This window comes from Macaca mulatta, chromosome 14, assembly GCF_049350105.2.
Source record: "Macaca mulatta isolate MMU2019108-1 chromosome 14, T2T-MMU8v2.0, whole genome shotgun sequence".
Classification (NCBI taxonomy): domain Eukaryota; kingdom Metazoa; phylum Chordata; class Mammalia; order Primates; family Cercopithecidae; genus Macaca; species Macaca mulatta.
In genome coordinates this window covers 71,427,527-71,443,040 of record NC_133419.1, presented here as the reverse complement: position 1 = coordinate 71,443,040, position 15,514 = coordinate 71,427,527, and the positions used below count along the sequence as shown (strand labels likewise).

The 15,514-nt window shown below is 39.3% G+C and overlaps 1 protein-coding gene across 1 annotated transcript in view; it reads right to left on the bottom strand.

Moving 5' to 3' along the window:
* TRIM21 (tripartite motif containing 21) overlaps positions 1 to 14,965 on the bottom strand; it is a 117,302-nt gene extending 102,337 nt beyond the window's left edge. The window contains exon 1 of the mRNA XM_077961154.1: positions 14,956 to 14,965. The gene's annotated coding sequence lies outside the window, so the exon portion shown is untranslated. The remainder of the gene's footprint in view (positions 1 to 14,955) is intronic.
* Between the last annotated feature and the right edge of the window lie 549 nt (positions 14,966 to 15,514).

Genomic DNA, 15,514 nt, shown 5'->3' with positions numbered 1-15,514 from the left:
ATGTGTCTATTAATCACATTCATCTTTATCCAACTTATTTCACCAATCAGGACTGAGACAGGAAGTAATATTCTTACAGAAAGATGCTCATTCCAACTCATCATTGCTAGTAACATAACTGGACACTTGGGCTATTTGTTCCATGTGAACTTAATTTCTCTAGTTGCTGAAAACAAAAGTAGTCGATGATATTTCCTAAAAAGGAGATTAGTTTATTTTAAAACACTGAAGACATAATACTAGTTTGTGTTGGTCATACGTTACAGAACAAGACACGTCTGGGTCAAAGGCCAGACAAGGAACAATAAGCAGAAGGCATTCCTCTTTCATGTGACTTCCTTTGTGACAATTTGGTAAAATCCCACTTCATCCCCTACTGCAGTTTTAAATCTAACACAGGAAGGTGACAGGAAAACTCCTGGGGGTGTTTTGAAAATTGTATCAGAATGAATTATAAACTGGAATTGACTAAGATCAATGTTAATTGGATTTGGTAGAATGTGGCTGTCATCTATGATTCATTTTATGTTTACTCAAAGACCCATTCTGGCTGATGTAGAAAAACCTGAAGCCAATTATATTTTTACATAACTGGGTCTGTGGCTATAAGATTTATGCTTGTTTTACAAGGAATTGTCTAGGGGTGTTTTGTTTTTACCAACATAGAGCTGATTAGGTGGGTGTAACTCTAGTTGAAAAGCCTCAGATGTACATGAGTGGGTGCCAGGCAGCCAAGGGGAGCAGAGAAAAGCTGACTTTGTTTATACAACTATCTGCAGAGAAGCAAAATGGAAGGGAGCTTTCTAAAGCCAAGGTCAGTACATTCATAAGTCATGATGAGAACATTCTCTGGCCTTTCCTGGAACTTGTTCCAATTACTCTTCTCCAATTATCATCACCTCCAACCCCCCAGTGCCTTTTAGTGTATGGTAAGTATTAAGAGGCATGTTTTTATTCTTTATGTGCCAGGTACTATAGAAGCATTTTATGTTATCACATTCTTATAAAAAAATCTGTAAGGGGCTGCCATTAGTTTCATTTTCAAGAGGAAACTGAGGCTTACATTATACAACATGTCTGGTCTGACAGATACTGTTTCGGGTCCATCTCTGCTCTTTGATTTCAGAGCAGAGGTTCTTAGCCACCTGTTAAGAACATAAAATCACAACAATGCCTCCTCTCTCAACTGTCTCCCAATCTTTACTTTTTCCGTGAAGACCTGTAGACTCAAAAGAGGCTGATGGTAGTGTATTTTATTCCCACTTTAAGTGCTAGTGATGGGAAAGAAACATTTGTGTGACAGGGAAATGTGACATTGGCTTTGAATAAGAGATTCAATTGTTGGACTTATTTGTCTTATCTTCACAATATGCATTCTCCAGTGTATATTCCCTTCCATCCTGTTTGGAGATAACACCTTCAGCATGAAAAGGCCTACCCATGATTACTGCTGACAGTGGGACTAAATGCTGTAATGTGCTTCAGCTCATACCCCAAGTATAATAGAACTTGTCATGAGTGGTTGTCCCTGGGTGGAATAGTAGCATACGCACAAGTGATATTCTCCTTATCTGCTATCATTCAACACCATGTGAAGACACTAGAGATGATTGGTGTTTGGTCTTGGTCTATGGTAGACCCAGCAGACCATCCAGGGAAAAATACTTTGGTATGGGGTTTCTAAGGTTATTCTTTCAGAAAGTTCTTAGTGTAATACGAATCCTACTAGTTTGAATTAAGACCAGGTTTTAAGAGCCCTCATGCTATATGCACACTCTGCTTTACATGGTATAAAAAGATTTTAGGCATTATGCCAAGGAGATATCCTGTGACAAAAGTTCCTGGTCACTTTCCTCAGCACTAGTGTTATTGCTGGACTTGAATATCATCTTCTCCAATGCCTGGGCTTATGATTAGGAGATCATCTATAAAATAAGTTTCTGGCTCAGACTTTTATTTGGAGTTGAGGAAAATATACTAATCAGTAGATTACATTTGGCACTAAAATTATGTTCATAGAAGCCTATCTTCTCTCAATATTAGATTCAGACATTGGACTGCAGAGACCTTGAAAAAGATAGAGGAATGACCACCTCTTATGTCAAGACAATAGAGAAAATTAAAATGTGACTCAACTTGGTCCTGGAGTTAGGCATAGATTGAGGCTAGAAATTTAGAACTAGTCAGGGGTTCAGGGGTTTAGACTAAACTTTAGAAAAGAGCTCATGCATTTACAGTTTCCTACATTTTTGGCAGGGGTAGAGGTGGGGGTCGTGGGAGTGATATTAAGTTTATATGCTAGCTGCGGTTTGATTACTGGCTTCTTTAGAATTTTGTCTTTAAAAACACTAAAGCAACTTATTTTTAACCTACAATTGGTCACTTTAGCCTTCTTAGATGTTATTGTTTGTAAATGTAGTCAAATGATTTAAAATTGGAAACATCTGAGAACTAAAATGTACATAATCATAATTCTGGATCACTAGGATTGGGAGTGACTGCTTCATTCTACTTGTCCACTTGTCATGCATTGCCACAAAATTCCTGCAGGTTTCTGGCCTGAAGTAGGCCTCATTACAGAACCTTTGTGATCAGTGAATAATGAAAGTGGTCAAATCATAATTCAGAAGTAGCAACAAGAATTATCCAGTGAGATCTGGAAGCATTTCAAAGTTTACAAGCACCACAGGACTTCCATCTATTCTCATCACCTTTGGCTTATCAGCTACCCCAACCCCCTTCACAATCCCATTACCTTCTTCCCTCTATGCCATTTCGTTATTTTGGTGTGGCTCCTGTCTACCAGATATGCCAATCTCAGGGCCTCTGAAATGGAATCTTCTAATGCCCTTCTCTGTCTACTCTTCCCTGCTCTCAGCTAACCCTATTATTAGGAGATAAAGAATATTGCAAACTCATCTGTCTAAATAGGGCAAGACTTGGTTTGAGGATTTTAATTCCTGTGGGTGGTAAGGTCTCATTCCAAGTCCTATTAAGATTTCTCATACTTATATTATTTTTGTGCTCAACTGAAGGCCTTTTCCGGGGCAAGCCAAAAGGTTGGAAAAGCTTGTCAACAGTTGAGATTTTCCAGAACTTTACTAACAGAATTTGTAAACTGCCCAAGATGTTAGAACATAATTCTGCCTTCTAGAAATTCTGCTTTATAACATTCTACAAAGAGGAATGAAGTTTTATACCAAAAAAGTAAAGGATAAAAATTATCTTATTTTCTGTGGCCTGTATGCTTATGTTGCTTAATTTTATAGTTAAACAGGGAATTGTAGTATAAAACTCATGCCATGATTTTCTTCACTTTCAGATATTAGGTCTATACTGTATAGAAAATCCATGATCAAACGGAATAGACTTTAGGATTGCTCTTAGACTCTTATCCTCAAAGTTCAGGTAGGACCCAGACATTTCATGGGATTCCCCAGTTAGAGCTTTGTCCTGTCATGACTAAGTATTATATGCCCCATAAGAAAAGATAACCATTGAGTACTCAGTTTAATACCTACGTGATGAAATAATCTGTACAACATATCCCTGTGACATGAGTTTACCTATGTAACAAACCTTTACATGTATTCCTGAACCTAAAATAAAAAGATATAGAACAGTCACCTGGTTTGAGTCCTTGCCTTAATATGGAGAAGAGTCTCTCGGATCTGCTTGGTGCGGACAGCATAGACAATTGGGTTGAGGATAGGTGGGATGAGGAGGTAAAGGTTGGCCAAAAGGATATGGATATGGGGAGGCACACGATGGCCAAAGTGGTGTGTGAGAGAGGAAACAGCAATGGGGATGTAGAAGACGAGGATGGCACAGATGTGAGAGCCACATGTCCCTAAGGTTTTAAGCCTGGCTTCAGAGGTGGCCATATTCAGGGACCTGGGGATCCAGGAGACAGGAGCTCTTAGTTTCAGATTTTTGCTCTTGTGAGTGATACTGCTTCTGGGAACTCTAGACTAGATTCTCATTTCCTTCCAGGGTGACTGGTGGTGCCTATAATAAAGAAGAATTCTGAATGCCAACTTGAAAAAAAATCAGTTTGTGTTTTATAAGATAAATTGTCCATAACAATACCTGCTATTAAGTGTAGAAATAGGCATGCTCATGATTTTTACTAAATCACCCTACCACACTGTAAAAATCCGCAACATTATGCATCCCTTTTAACTCATAATTTTACTCAAAGGAACTTTTTCTGAAGGAAACAAAATACAAAAGAGTTCTACGTGTAATAGTTAAACGTAAATCCATGTAATGTGTTGAGCCAGTGCCTGCATATGCTTCTCTTATCACTGATCAATAGCAACACTAATAAAAAATATACTGATTAGATGTTTGCAACAAATTTTTTACTAATGTCAAGTTGGAATAATGTGCCCACAAATAAAGCATTGTTTAAATTCTACTACATCCATTCAGTGAATTAGATTATATTGATATTTTAAAAGATAAGCACTTCCTGGTATAATGTTCACATCATAGTATAATATGTCAGGGAATAGCAGGAGGCAGATTAAACTATGGTTTAATTGTATTAAAGTGTATGCATGTGAGAGAGAAACACACACCCTTAAATAGAAAACTGTCTAGGAAGATTTGGACCCAGCTTTTGTCTGTTGATTTTGGGTAGATGAGATTTGTGCTTTTTTATATTATGCCTTCAAAAATCATCAAGAGCTTTTAAAATAAGGTTATAAAATATCAAAACCTGCTAAAAATGTAAAGAGAAAATGTGCTATGGTAAATGTACTAAGGAAGCACATTACCTTTTCTCTGAATGGGTTTAACATTGGTTTGTTCAGATTGTCAAATCTAGTTGATCAAAGATATTTAGCACAGGACCCACTTTTTTTGAGAAAGTCTTGCTCTGTCACCAGGCCAGAGTGCAGTAGTGCAATCTTGGCTCACTGCAACCTCCGCCTCCCGGGTTCAAGTTATTCTCCTGCCTCAGCCTCCCACGTAGCTTGGACTACAGGTATGTGCCACCACACCCAGCTAACTTTTATATTTTCAGTAGAGATGGGGTTTCACCATGTTGGCCAGGATGGTCTTGATCTCTTGACCTCATGATCCACTCACACTTAAAGTTGCCCAGACTTGATGGTTAAACAAAATGAAAACGGATATGAGTTTTTAAGAAATGTTTACTCTAAGGACAGGATCTGTTTACTCTAAGGACAGGATCTATAAGTTTTCCTGGCCAGAATCTTAATATCACCTATAATTTGAGATAAAAAAGAAATATATCTTTGGGCAACTTTTACTAGATATTTTGTCCATCTAATAGGGATTAAAAAAGAATGGACTGATATGACAGTCAGCAAGACCCTTCTGCCCGACCACATCCTCCTTGGCCTCCTTGTGAGGAGACAGGAAGATCAGTTTATAAAAACCCTTGTCTACTTTTTGCCCTCTGTCCTTCAGATGCTTCTAGAAGTCTAGCAAGGAATCCTATTGTTCACATCCTGAAGGTTCAGAATCAGGGTCTGACATGTCCTCTGTCTCAGGCCTGCCCTCCTGACCATTCTTACCATTAGTCAGCAAGTCCCATGACACCACACATTTTTGCTAAGTTTCACTACCTCTTTGGTTTTTACCTAGGGAAATTTTATATCCCTCGAGGCCCTTAACCCGGATCACCCTTCTTTGGTATCTCTAGTCTATACCAGAGTGGGTGGATAAGGGGGAAGAGACGCCATAGTCGCCACATTCCCCCAAATTTTCTCAAACAAGCACATGCACATTTCAATTTATCTAAAATTTAAATAGCAGTTACACTTCCATAGCAAATAAGCATAAGAAACTTTCCTGTACAGACTCATGGCTCCTTAATTCAGGCTCCGACATTCAGTTTATGCTTTTATGAGTTAACATTTGGTCAGGCATTGACTGAGTGCTAAATAGAAATATGAAAATTTTGTGAACTTAATGGTTGATGAGTTTTTCCATATTAACTGATTCTTTAGTGACTAATTCTTCAATAAGTAAATAAGTTATAATTCTTATACAGTCATTTCTTTTGGATTCATTGGGTAAGTTGGGAAAGGAAAGGAGGTCCTCGAAGGCAGTCCCACACAGCTGCTCAGGACACTGACTTGCTACTAACAAACCAGATTTCCCTTCCAGACCTTCATCTTACCCTGGGCAAACTGCTTAACCTATTGCCTCCCTTTTATTTATATGTGAAGTGGGGAGAATATTGCAAAGGATAAGTATATAGAACTAATGAGATGAGTGTGAAGCTCTTGGCACATGACAGCACCTGCCCTTCCCTGAATTCTTGCTGTTTAATATGGGAATAGACTAAAATTTACATTTTATATATTAGAGTGATTTCCTTGTGTTTCTGTTACATAGGACATCTTAGATTTAGGAGATGTTGTAAAAGTATAGGAACTGTATGAATGGAACAGGGATCCAAGATGAACATTAGTCAATGTGCAATTTTATATATAAAAGGAGAATCCCTAACATCTTGAAAATTATAGTGGACCATCATCCTAAAGCAGAAAGGAATCCAATTACTCAATGTGAGGGTAAGTCAACAGTGGCTACTCATCACAAAAAGTGTCCAGAGAAAGCTGGGACAAGAGAAAGTTGAACATATTGTTATTGTGTGCATACATATACATATACATATACCCTATTGGCATCTTAAATGATGATCTGAATTAGGTTGTGGCACCTAGAGCACTCCAGAGAAATATTTTCTGTGTCAGCCCACTTGAAGGCATCCTTACCTGGACACTGGTAACATGCCCACAAACCCTGGGAGAGGCATTTTGATGGTGAGTCCAAGGATTTTGAAAGATTGTTATGGTGACAAGCATGGATTAGATTAAGTTCAAATACTAACTCTACTGTTTCTGGCTCTGTGACATTAGACAATATAAAGTGTTTATTTTGTTTTCTGGTCTGTATAATTCAGGGGAGAAATAGCTACCTTGGAGTTCCTTCATGTATTAAGTGAGCTGTTTGTAAATGTGTGTGTGTATATACAGAGAAAGCCAAGGTTTACGATGCCTGGCCTCTGAATGGGTGCTGTGTTCTTTTTACCTGCTCTTCCTCCCTGTTCTTTGACCCATTCCACAGGATTCAGACAGAGTGCTATTTCATATGACCTTTGATTTTATTTTTTCCCATGGTGTGGGTAGCCTCCTTAATGTGGATATAATCAATTGAAGAGACCTGCCAATAGTGTGAGAATAAAGTCAGCAGAGAAGGCTGCCTTACTGTGAAGCAGAAGACAAGAAGACTGATCAGGCTGGAATAGTCCAATCTTTTCTCTCCTGTTCTGAAGAAATACTAGGCAACCAAGCCTTCCACCTTGGGGCTCCTCTTCTCCTTTGATTCAATCTCAGGCAGTTTATACTCAACTTATTTTCTCTACTTTTGACTAGATCTGTGAGGGAGGACCTAGATGGACCAAAAAGCAAATATAGTTTCTGAAACTTTGAGATTGCTTCCAATAACTTTGGCCCCTTCTCTGGAATGTACTTACTTACTGGGGTATTGTCTGTAGAGCTCTGGGTTCTGTTTCTTAACGGTGGTCATCTCTGGTGTGGATGCTGGAACAAATTTGACTGTCAAGGGGAGGCAATGCCACTGATCTCTTCAATTCCTTCTCTGCTTTTTTTTTTTTTTTTTTTTTTGGTTAGAAAACAGCCAATTACTTCCCAAGGGTGGCACAGAGAAGCCTGCACACTTCCATTTGGACATTTAGTTACCCTCTTGGGAACAGTCTCCACTACACCCATCACATTCTACCTCCAAGGACCAGAATACAGACTTATTCCCACCTCCCCACTTCTGGGCTCTTGGCTGGCCCCAGGTCTCTGACAATCCTCCCCTGGGCCAGAGGTACTCAAGGATGCCAAGAGGGATACTGAAGAGAGGTTACAAAAAAAGGGTGCGAAAAACCCCTTGGGTATTGGCCTAACCAATATAAACACTTTTCTTTGGTTAATCATTGCTATTATAAAAAAATCTTAATATAAAAATCTAGGCTATACAAAGAAAATTACTTAAATACAAATGTTGTTCACATTGTAAATTTGCATTCTACTACTTTTTTCAAGTTGTTTTTGCTTAAAAATTTGTATAATCACAAGTTGAAATAGTTTATGTCCATTTCTGTGGTTATTTTACCTACACCTCCCAGTCTATCATTGATGGGCATTTGGGTTGTATCATGTCTTTGCTATTTTAGATAGTGCTGCAAATAGATTTATATTCCTTTGGGTATATACCTAGTAATGGGATTCCTGGGTCAAAAGGTATTTCTGGTTCTAGATCCTTGAGGAATTGCCACACTGTCTTCCACCATGGTTGAACTAATTTACGTTCCCACTAACAGTGTAAAAGTGTTCCTATTTCTCCACAGCCTTGTCAACAGCTATTGTCTCTTGACTTTAAAACTGTCTCTTCATGTCTTTGCCTACTTTGTTTAATTTTACTTTAAGTTCCAGGATACAAGTGCAAAACGTATAGGATTGTTACATAGGTATACATGTGCCATGGTGGTTTGCTGCACCCTATCCACCCATCATCTAGGTTTTCAGCCCTGCATGTATTAGCTGTTTGTCCTAGTTGTCTCCCTCTCCTCACCCCCCAACCTCCAACTGGTCCTGGTGTGTGTTCTTCCCCTCCCGGTGTCCATGTGTTCTCATTGTTCAACTCCTACTTATGAGTAGATCATGAGGTACTTTTCTGTTCCTGTGTTAGTTTGCTGAGGATGATGCTTCCAGCTTCATCCATGCCCCTGCAAGGACATGATCTCATTCCTTTTATGGCTGCATAGTATTCCATGGTGTACATGTACCACATTTTCTTTATTCAGTCTATCATTCTTAATTTTTAAGACATCCCACAGAAACACCAACATTTGTATTGGCAGACGAGTAAAGCAGATTGCTCTCTAATGTGGGTAGACCTCATCCAATGAGCTGAAGGCCTAACTACACAAAAAGGCTGACCCTCCCTGATCAGAGAACCCTTATTATCTGACAGCCTTTGAACTGGAACATCAGCTTTTTTCCTTCCTTGGGACTCAAACTGAAACACTGACTGTTCATGGGTCTCAAGCCTGTTGGTCTTCAGACTAGAACTAAATCATTGACAGTCCTAGGTCTTGAGTTTGGCAACTCATCCTGTGGAACTTAGGATTTGTCAGCCTCTATAATTATGTGAGCCAATTCTTTATATATTTTTATATATACTCATCCTATGGGTTCTGGTTCTCTGCAGAACCCTGACTAGTACGATGAACTTCAGTTATTTAACATTGCTGATGGAATCAATTTCACTAATTTTTGTGAGATTTAAATAACTATATATGTCAGGCTTTTAAAGTAGTATAATTTATTGTCATTAATTGCTTTTGTACTTCTATGTTAAATATCCTAGAGAAGTCACGTCAATTGAGAATTCCAGAGTTAAGATTTGACTTAAATTGAGATAGCTGGCATCATCTTATCTTCCCCAAAATATGTTTGTCTCAAGTTGTAATATGAGAGAACAAATGGCATTAGGTACACTATGTGTGGAAAAGTTGTTCTCTTTCCCCAGTATACTATGTTCATGCTACAATCTGAGTCTTGGGGTGAAGCCAAAAGTTGAGTTGTACAGCAAGGATGAAAGAGCACCCCCAAGATATACTTGCAATCTAGAATTTGAGGGGATGCAAGGGTATTGAGAGATGTTTGTTTTTAGTCACAATGGCCACTTTGAGGTTCTTTGGGGACAGGGTTACTGATACCTCATAGGTTGCTTTTCTGTGTGATACTCCTGGGCAAGAAAGCTGTGAACTGTGCTTTCTTGTCGTTTCTCCCTGCGTTTGCAGAGTAATCCCCAGAATTCTAATGTCTTCCAATTTTCCAATGCAAGATGGGTACAAAGATGGCTAAATCAATATGAACAAGGAAAGAAGTTTCAGAATCCAGAGGAATTAGACATTCCAGGATACCTCTTCAGCCTCAGGACCTGGACAGTAATAAGTCAGCTGAGTCTTGCTAGGATTAAAAAATTATGTTTAACCAGTCCTGTCTTTAAGGGTATGTGATCTGTAGCCATGTTGTTTGTATTCAAGTTTTGACTTTTTATTTTTAAAAATAAGTTTGGAGCAGATTAAAGAGTAAAAACCAAGACCCAACCATGCTGTCTACAAGAAATCTACTTTAAATATAAAGGCACAGATTATAAGCACAGTATGTCTTTTCCATCGTTTTGCTAATAATGAAAAGCAAGCTGGGAGATTTCTTTCCAGGAGGAAGAGCAAAATGGAATAGAAGGCACCACCAATAGTCCCTACCACAAGGACACCAATTTAACAACTATCTACACACACAAAAAGCACCTTCATAATAACCAAAGAAATCAGGTGAGCACTCATAGTACCTGGTTTTAACTTTGTATCACTAAAAGAGTGACTGAAGAGGTAGAAAAAAAGGTCTTCAAGTGCTGAAACCACTCTCAACATCCCTGGGCAGTGGCAGTGTGGTGAGCATCTCCAGGTGCTGGGGGAGGGAAAACTCAGCAATTGTGAGGCAACGAACTCAGTGCTGTCCTGTTAGAGCAGACAGGAGAATCATCCCAGACTCAGTTGTTGCCCATCCACAGAGGAAATACTTAAATCATCCCTAGACAGAGGGGAATCACCATCCCAACAGTTAGAACATGAGTTCATGCAAACCTCGCCACTGAGGGCTAAAGTGCTCTGGGGCTCTAAACTTGAAAGGCAATTTAGGCCACGAGAACTGCAACTATGAGTCCTAGTGTGGAACTGGGCCTAGAGACGGTAGACGGGGGCAGCACATGACCTACTCAGACACAAGCCAGGGTTGCTAACAGTGCTTGCATCACTCCACTCTCCCAGGCTGCACAGCTCACAGCGACAAGAGACTGCTTCTTTCTGTTTGGAGAGGAAAGAAAAAAGGGTGGGGAGGACTGTTATGCATTTTGTATACCAGCTCAGCCACAGTAGAATAGGGTACTGGTCAGAGTCATAAGGTCTTAGCTCCTGGATGACATTTTTAGATACACCCTGGGCCAGAAGGGAACCTGCTACCTTAAAGGAAAGGAAGCAGTCCTGGCAGCATTTATCACCTGCTAACTGAAGCGCCTTTAGGCCCTGAATAAACAGCAGCAATACCCAGGTACTATGTCAAGGGACTTTGAACCTCTGAGACATGCTGGCTTCAGGTAAGACTCAGCCCATTACCAGCTGTGGTAGCTATGGGGCAACACTTCCACTTGAGCAAAGCAGAGGGTAAAGTGTGCCAGCTCAGGCATGGTGGGAGGGGGTAGAGTATGAAGCAGGCTGTTGAGGTCCCCAGTTTCAGGACTTGACTGAGGTGGCATTCCTGGACCTGTCCTGGGCCAGAGGGGAGCCCACTGCCCTGAAGGGAGAGTCCCAGGCCAGGCAGCTTTCACCACAAGCTGACTTAAGAGCCCTGGGTCCTAAAGGGAACATTGGTAGTGGTCTGACAGCATTTTCCATGGGCCTAAGGTGGTGGTAGCCATGAGGTGAGGCTCCCCTGCCTTTGGAAAGGGGAGAGAAAGGTGGGAAGGACTGCATCTTCTGTTTTTGGTGCCAGCCCAGTTGCAGTACAATTAGAATGCTGGGTAGACTAAGGTTTTTGACTCTAGTCCCTGAGAAAGTATACAATGGAGCTTTCATATATCTGGCAGCAGACTTTTTAGTGGAAACCATACAGACCAAAACATATTTAAAGAGCTGAAGGAAAAGAGACTTATTCCAGAATATACCTGACAAAAATATTCTTCAAATGTCAAAAAGAGATAAGAATTTCCCAAACAAAAGCTGAAGGATTTAATCAACACCAGACTTGTCTTACAAGAAATGCTAGAATAATACTTCAATCAGAAAGGAAAGATGTTAATGAGCAAGAAGAAATTATCTGCTCACTGGTAATAGTAAGTACATAGAAAAACAAAGAATATAATTATACTAACTGATGTGGAGACTACTCTTATGCTAAGTAGAAGGACTAAAAGATGATCAAAAATAACATCTTTAAGAAATAGTACAATAAGATAGAAATAAAACATTAAAAAGTCAGGAGATTATATGGTCTAGCTGTGTCTCCACCCAAATCTCATCTTCAATTGTAGCTCCCATAATCCCCATATGTTGTGGGAGGTAATTAAATCATGGGGGTGGGTAGGTTTTTCCCATGCTGTTCTTGTGATAGTGAATGTCTCATGAGATTTGATGGTTTTATAAAGGGCAGTTCTCCTGCACATTCTCTCTTGCCTGCTGCCATGTACAATGTGCCTTTGCTCCTTCTTTGCCTTCCATCATGATTGTGAGACTTCTACAACCATATGGAACTGTGAGTCCATTAAACCTTTTTTTTTTCCTTATAAGTTACCCAGTCTTAGGTATGTCTTTATTAGCAGTGTGAGAACAGACTAACACAGGAACAAAGTTTTAGTTTTAGTTTTTTCTTATTTATGTGAACAGGATTAAGATATAATTGGCATAAAAAATGGGTTGTAAAGATAGTATTTGAAGCCTCATGGTACTTTCAAACCAAAATCCTACAATAGATACACAAAAAACAATAAATTAGTCATATTACCAGAGGAAAAAAAATTCCTGGCCAGGCATGGTAGCTCATGGCTGTAATCCTAGCACTGTGAGAGGCCAAGGTGGGTGGATCACCTGAGGTCAGGAATTCGAGACCAGCCTGGCCAACATGGTGAAACCCTATGTCTAGTAAAAATACAAAAGTAGCCAGGCGTGGTGGCAGGCACCTGTAATCCCAGCTACTTGGGAGGCTGAGGTGGGAGAACTGCTTGAACCTGTAAAGCAGAGTTTGCAGTGAGCCAAGATCATGCCACTGCACTCCAGCCTGGACAACAGAGCAAGACTCCACCTCAAAAAAAAAAAATTACCTTCACTAAAGTGAGACAGGAAGGAAAGGAGGAAGAGAAGACTGTACAACAAGAAAACAGCAAGATGGAGTTACGTCCTTACTTATCAGTAGCATTAAACATAAATGGACTAAACTCTCTAGTCAAAAGAGTGGCTGAATGGATGATAAAAACAAGACCTAGTGATCTGTCGCCTAGAAGAAACACTTCATCTATAAAGACAGACTGAAAATACAGAGATGAAGAGAAATATTCCATGCCAATAGATACCAAAAAAGAATGAGAATAGTTACATCAGACAAAGTAGATTAAGATGAAAACTAAGAGGCAAAGGTTGCTATGTAATGATAAGGAGGTCAAGTTGTGCAAGAGGTTACAACAATTTTAAATATATATGCACCCAACACTGAAGGACTCAGATACATAGAGCAAATATTAGAGCTAAAGAAGGTAGGCCCCAATACAATAATAGCTGGAGACTTCACCCCACTTTCAGCATTGGACAAATCTTCCAGACAGAAAAAGAAATACTGGACTCGATCTGCACTATAGACCAAATGGACCTAATAGAGAACATTTAGAGAACATTTTGTGCAGTTACTACAAAATACACATTCTTTTCCTCAGCACATGGATTATTCCAGGATAGACCGTATGTTAGGTTACAAAACAGGTGCTAACACATTCAAAAAGTTGAAATAATGTTGTGATAGTTAACAAATGTCAACTTGATTGTATTGAAGGATGCAAAGTATTGTTCCTGGGTGTGTCTGTGAGGGTGTTGCTGAAGGAGATTAACATTTGAGTCAGTGGACTTGGAAAGGCAGAACCACTCTCAATGTGAGTGGGCACCATCTAATCAACTGCCAGTGTGGCTAGAATAAAGCAGACTTGCTGAGTCTTCCAGATATTATCTTTCTCCTGTGCTTCTTCCTGCCCTCAAACATCAGACTCCAAGTTCTTCAGCTTTTGGACTCTTAGACTTACACCAGTGATTTACTAGGGACCTTCAGCCACAGACTGAAGACTGTACTGTCAGTTTCCCTCCTTTTAAGGTTTGGGGACTTGGACTGGTTTCCTTGATCCTCAGCTTGCAGACAGTCTATTGTGGGACTTCACCTTGTGATCATGTGAGTTAATACTCCTTAATAGACTCCCTTTCATATAGACACCTATCCTACTAGTTCTGTCTCTCTAGAGAACCCTGACCAGTACAAATGTCAAGCATCTTCTCTGACAGCAGTGAACTAAAACTATAAGTTAATAATAAGAATTTTGGAAACTATACAACTACATGGAAATTAAACAATACACTCCTGAATGACCAGTGGTCAACGAAAAAATTAAATTGAAAAGTTTCTTGAAACAAATAGAAACAACATACCAAAATTCACAGGATATAGTGAAAGCAGCAAGAGGGAAGTTTATAGATGTAACTGCATACATCAAAAAAGATGAAAAACTTTTAAAAAAAATCTAATGATGTATCCGATTAATAGCCAGAATAAAGAGCTCAAACTCTATATGAAATAAAACCTAGTAATCTGAACCAAAAAAGGGCAAAATATTTGAATAGACATTTCTCAAAAGATGACATACAAATGGCAAACAGGCATGAAAAGGCATTAAACATTACTGATCAGAGCAATGAAAATCAAAACTATAAATCTCATCCCAGTTAAAATGTCTTATATAAAAAAGACAGGCACTAACAAATGCTGGCGAGGATGTCAAGAAAAGAGAACCCTCATTCACTGTTGATGGAAATGTAAATTAGTACAGCCATTCTGGAGAACAGTTTGGAGGTTCTTCAAAAAACTAAAAATAGAGCTACCATATGGTCCAGCAATCCACTGCTGGGTATATAGTTGATGTAATTTTGCTGTGTCTCCACCCAAATCTCATCTTGATTTGTAATCCCCACATGTTGGGGAAGAATCTAGTGGGAGGCAGTTGGATCATGAGGGCAGTTTCCCTCATGCTGTTCTCATGATAATGAGGGAGTTCTCATGAAATCTGATGATTTAAAAGCATTTGGCAATTCCCCCTGCTTGCTGTTCTTCTGCTGCTTTGTGAAGAAGGTGCCTGCTTCCCCCTTGCCTTCTGCCATAAGTTTCCTGAGACCTCCCCAGCCACGCAGAACTTTAAATCGATTAAACTTCTTTCCTTTATAAATTACTCAGTCTCAGGTATTCTTTATGGTAGTGTGAAAATGGACTAATACAATATCTAAAAGAAATGATATCAGTATATTGAAGAAATTTTTTTATTCGCATTTTTCTTGAAGCACTGTTCACAATAGCAAAGATTTAGAAGCAACCTAAGTGTCCATCAACAGATGAATAAAATAAATGTGGCACATATAAATGAATAGTGGTCCATTGTGTATAAGAATGAGATCCTGTCATTTGCAACAACATAGATGGAAATGAAAATGTTAAGTGAAGTAGCACAGGCACAGAAAAACAAATATTGTATGTTCTTAATTATCTGTGGCATTGGGAAGGTTACAGGAGGGGTAAGGTGGGGATGGTGAATGGGTAAAAAAATAGAATGAATAAAATCTATTATTTAATAGCACAACAGGGTGACGAGTTAACAA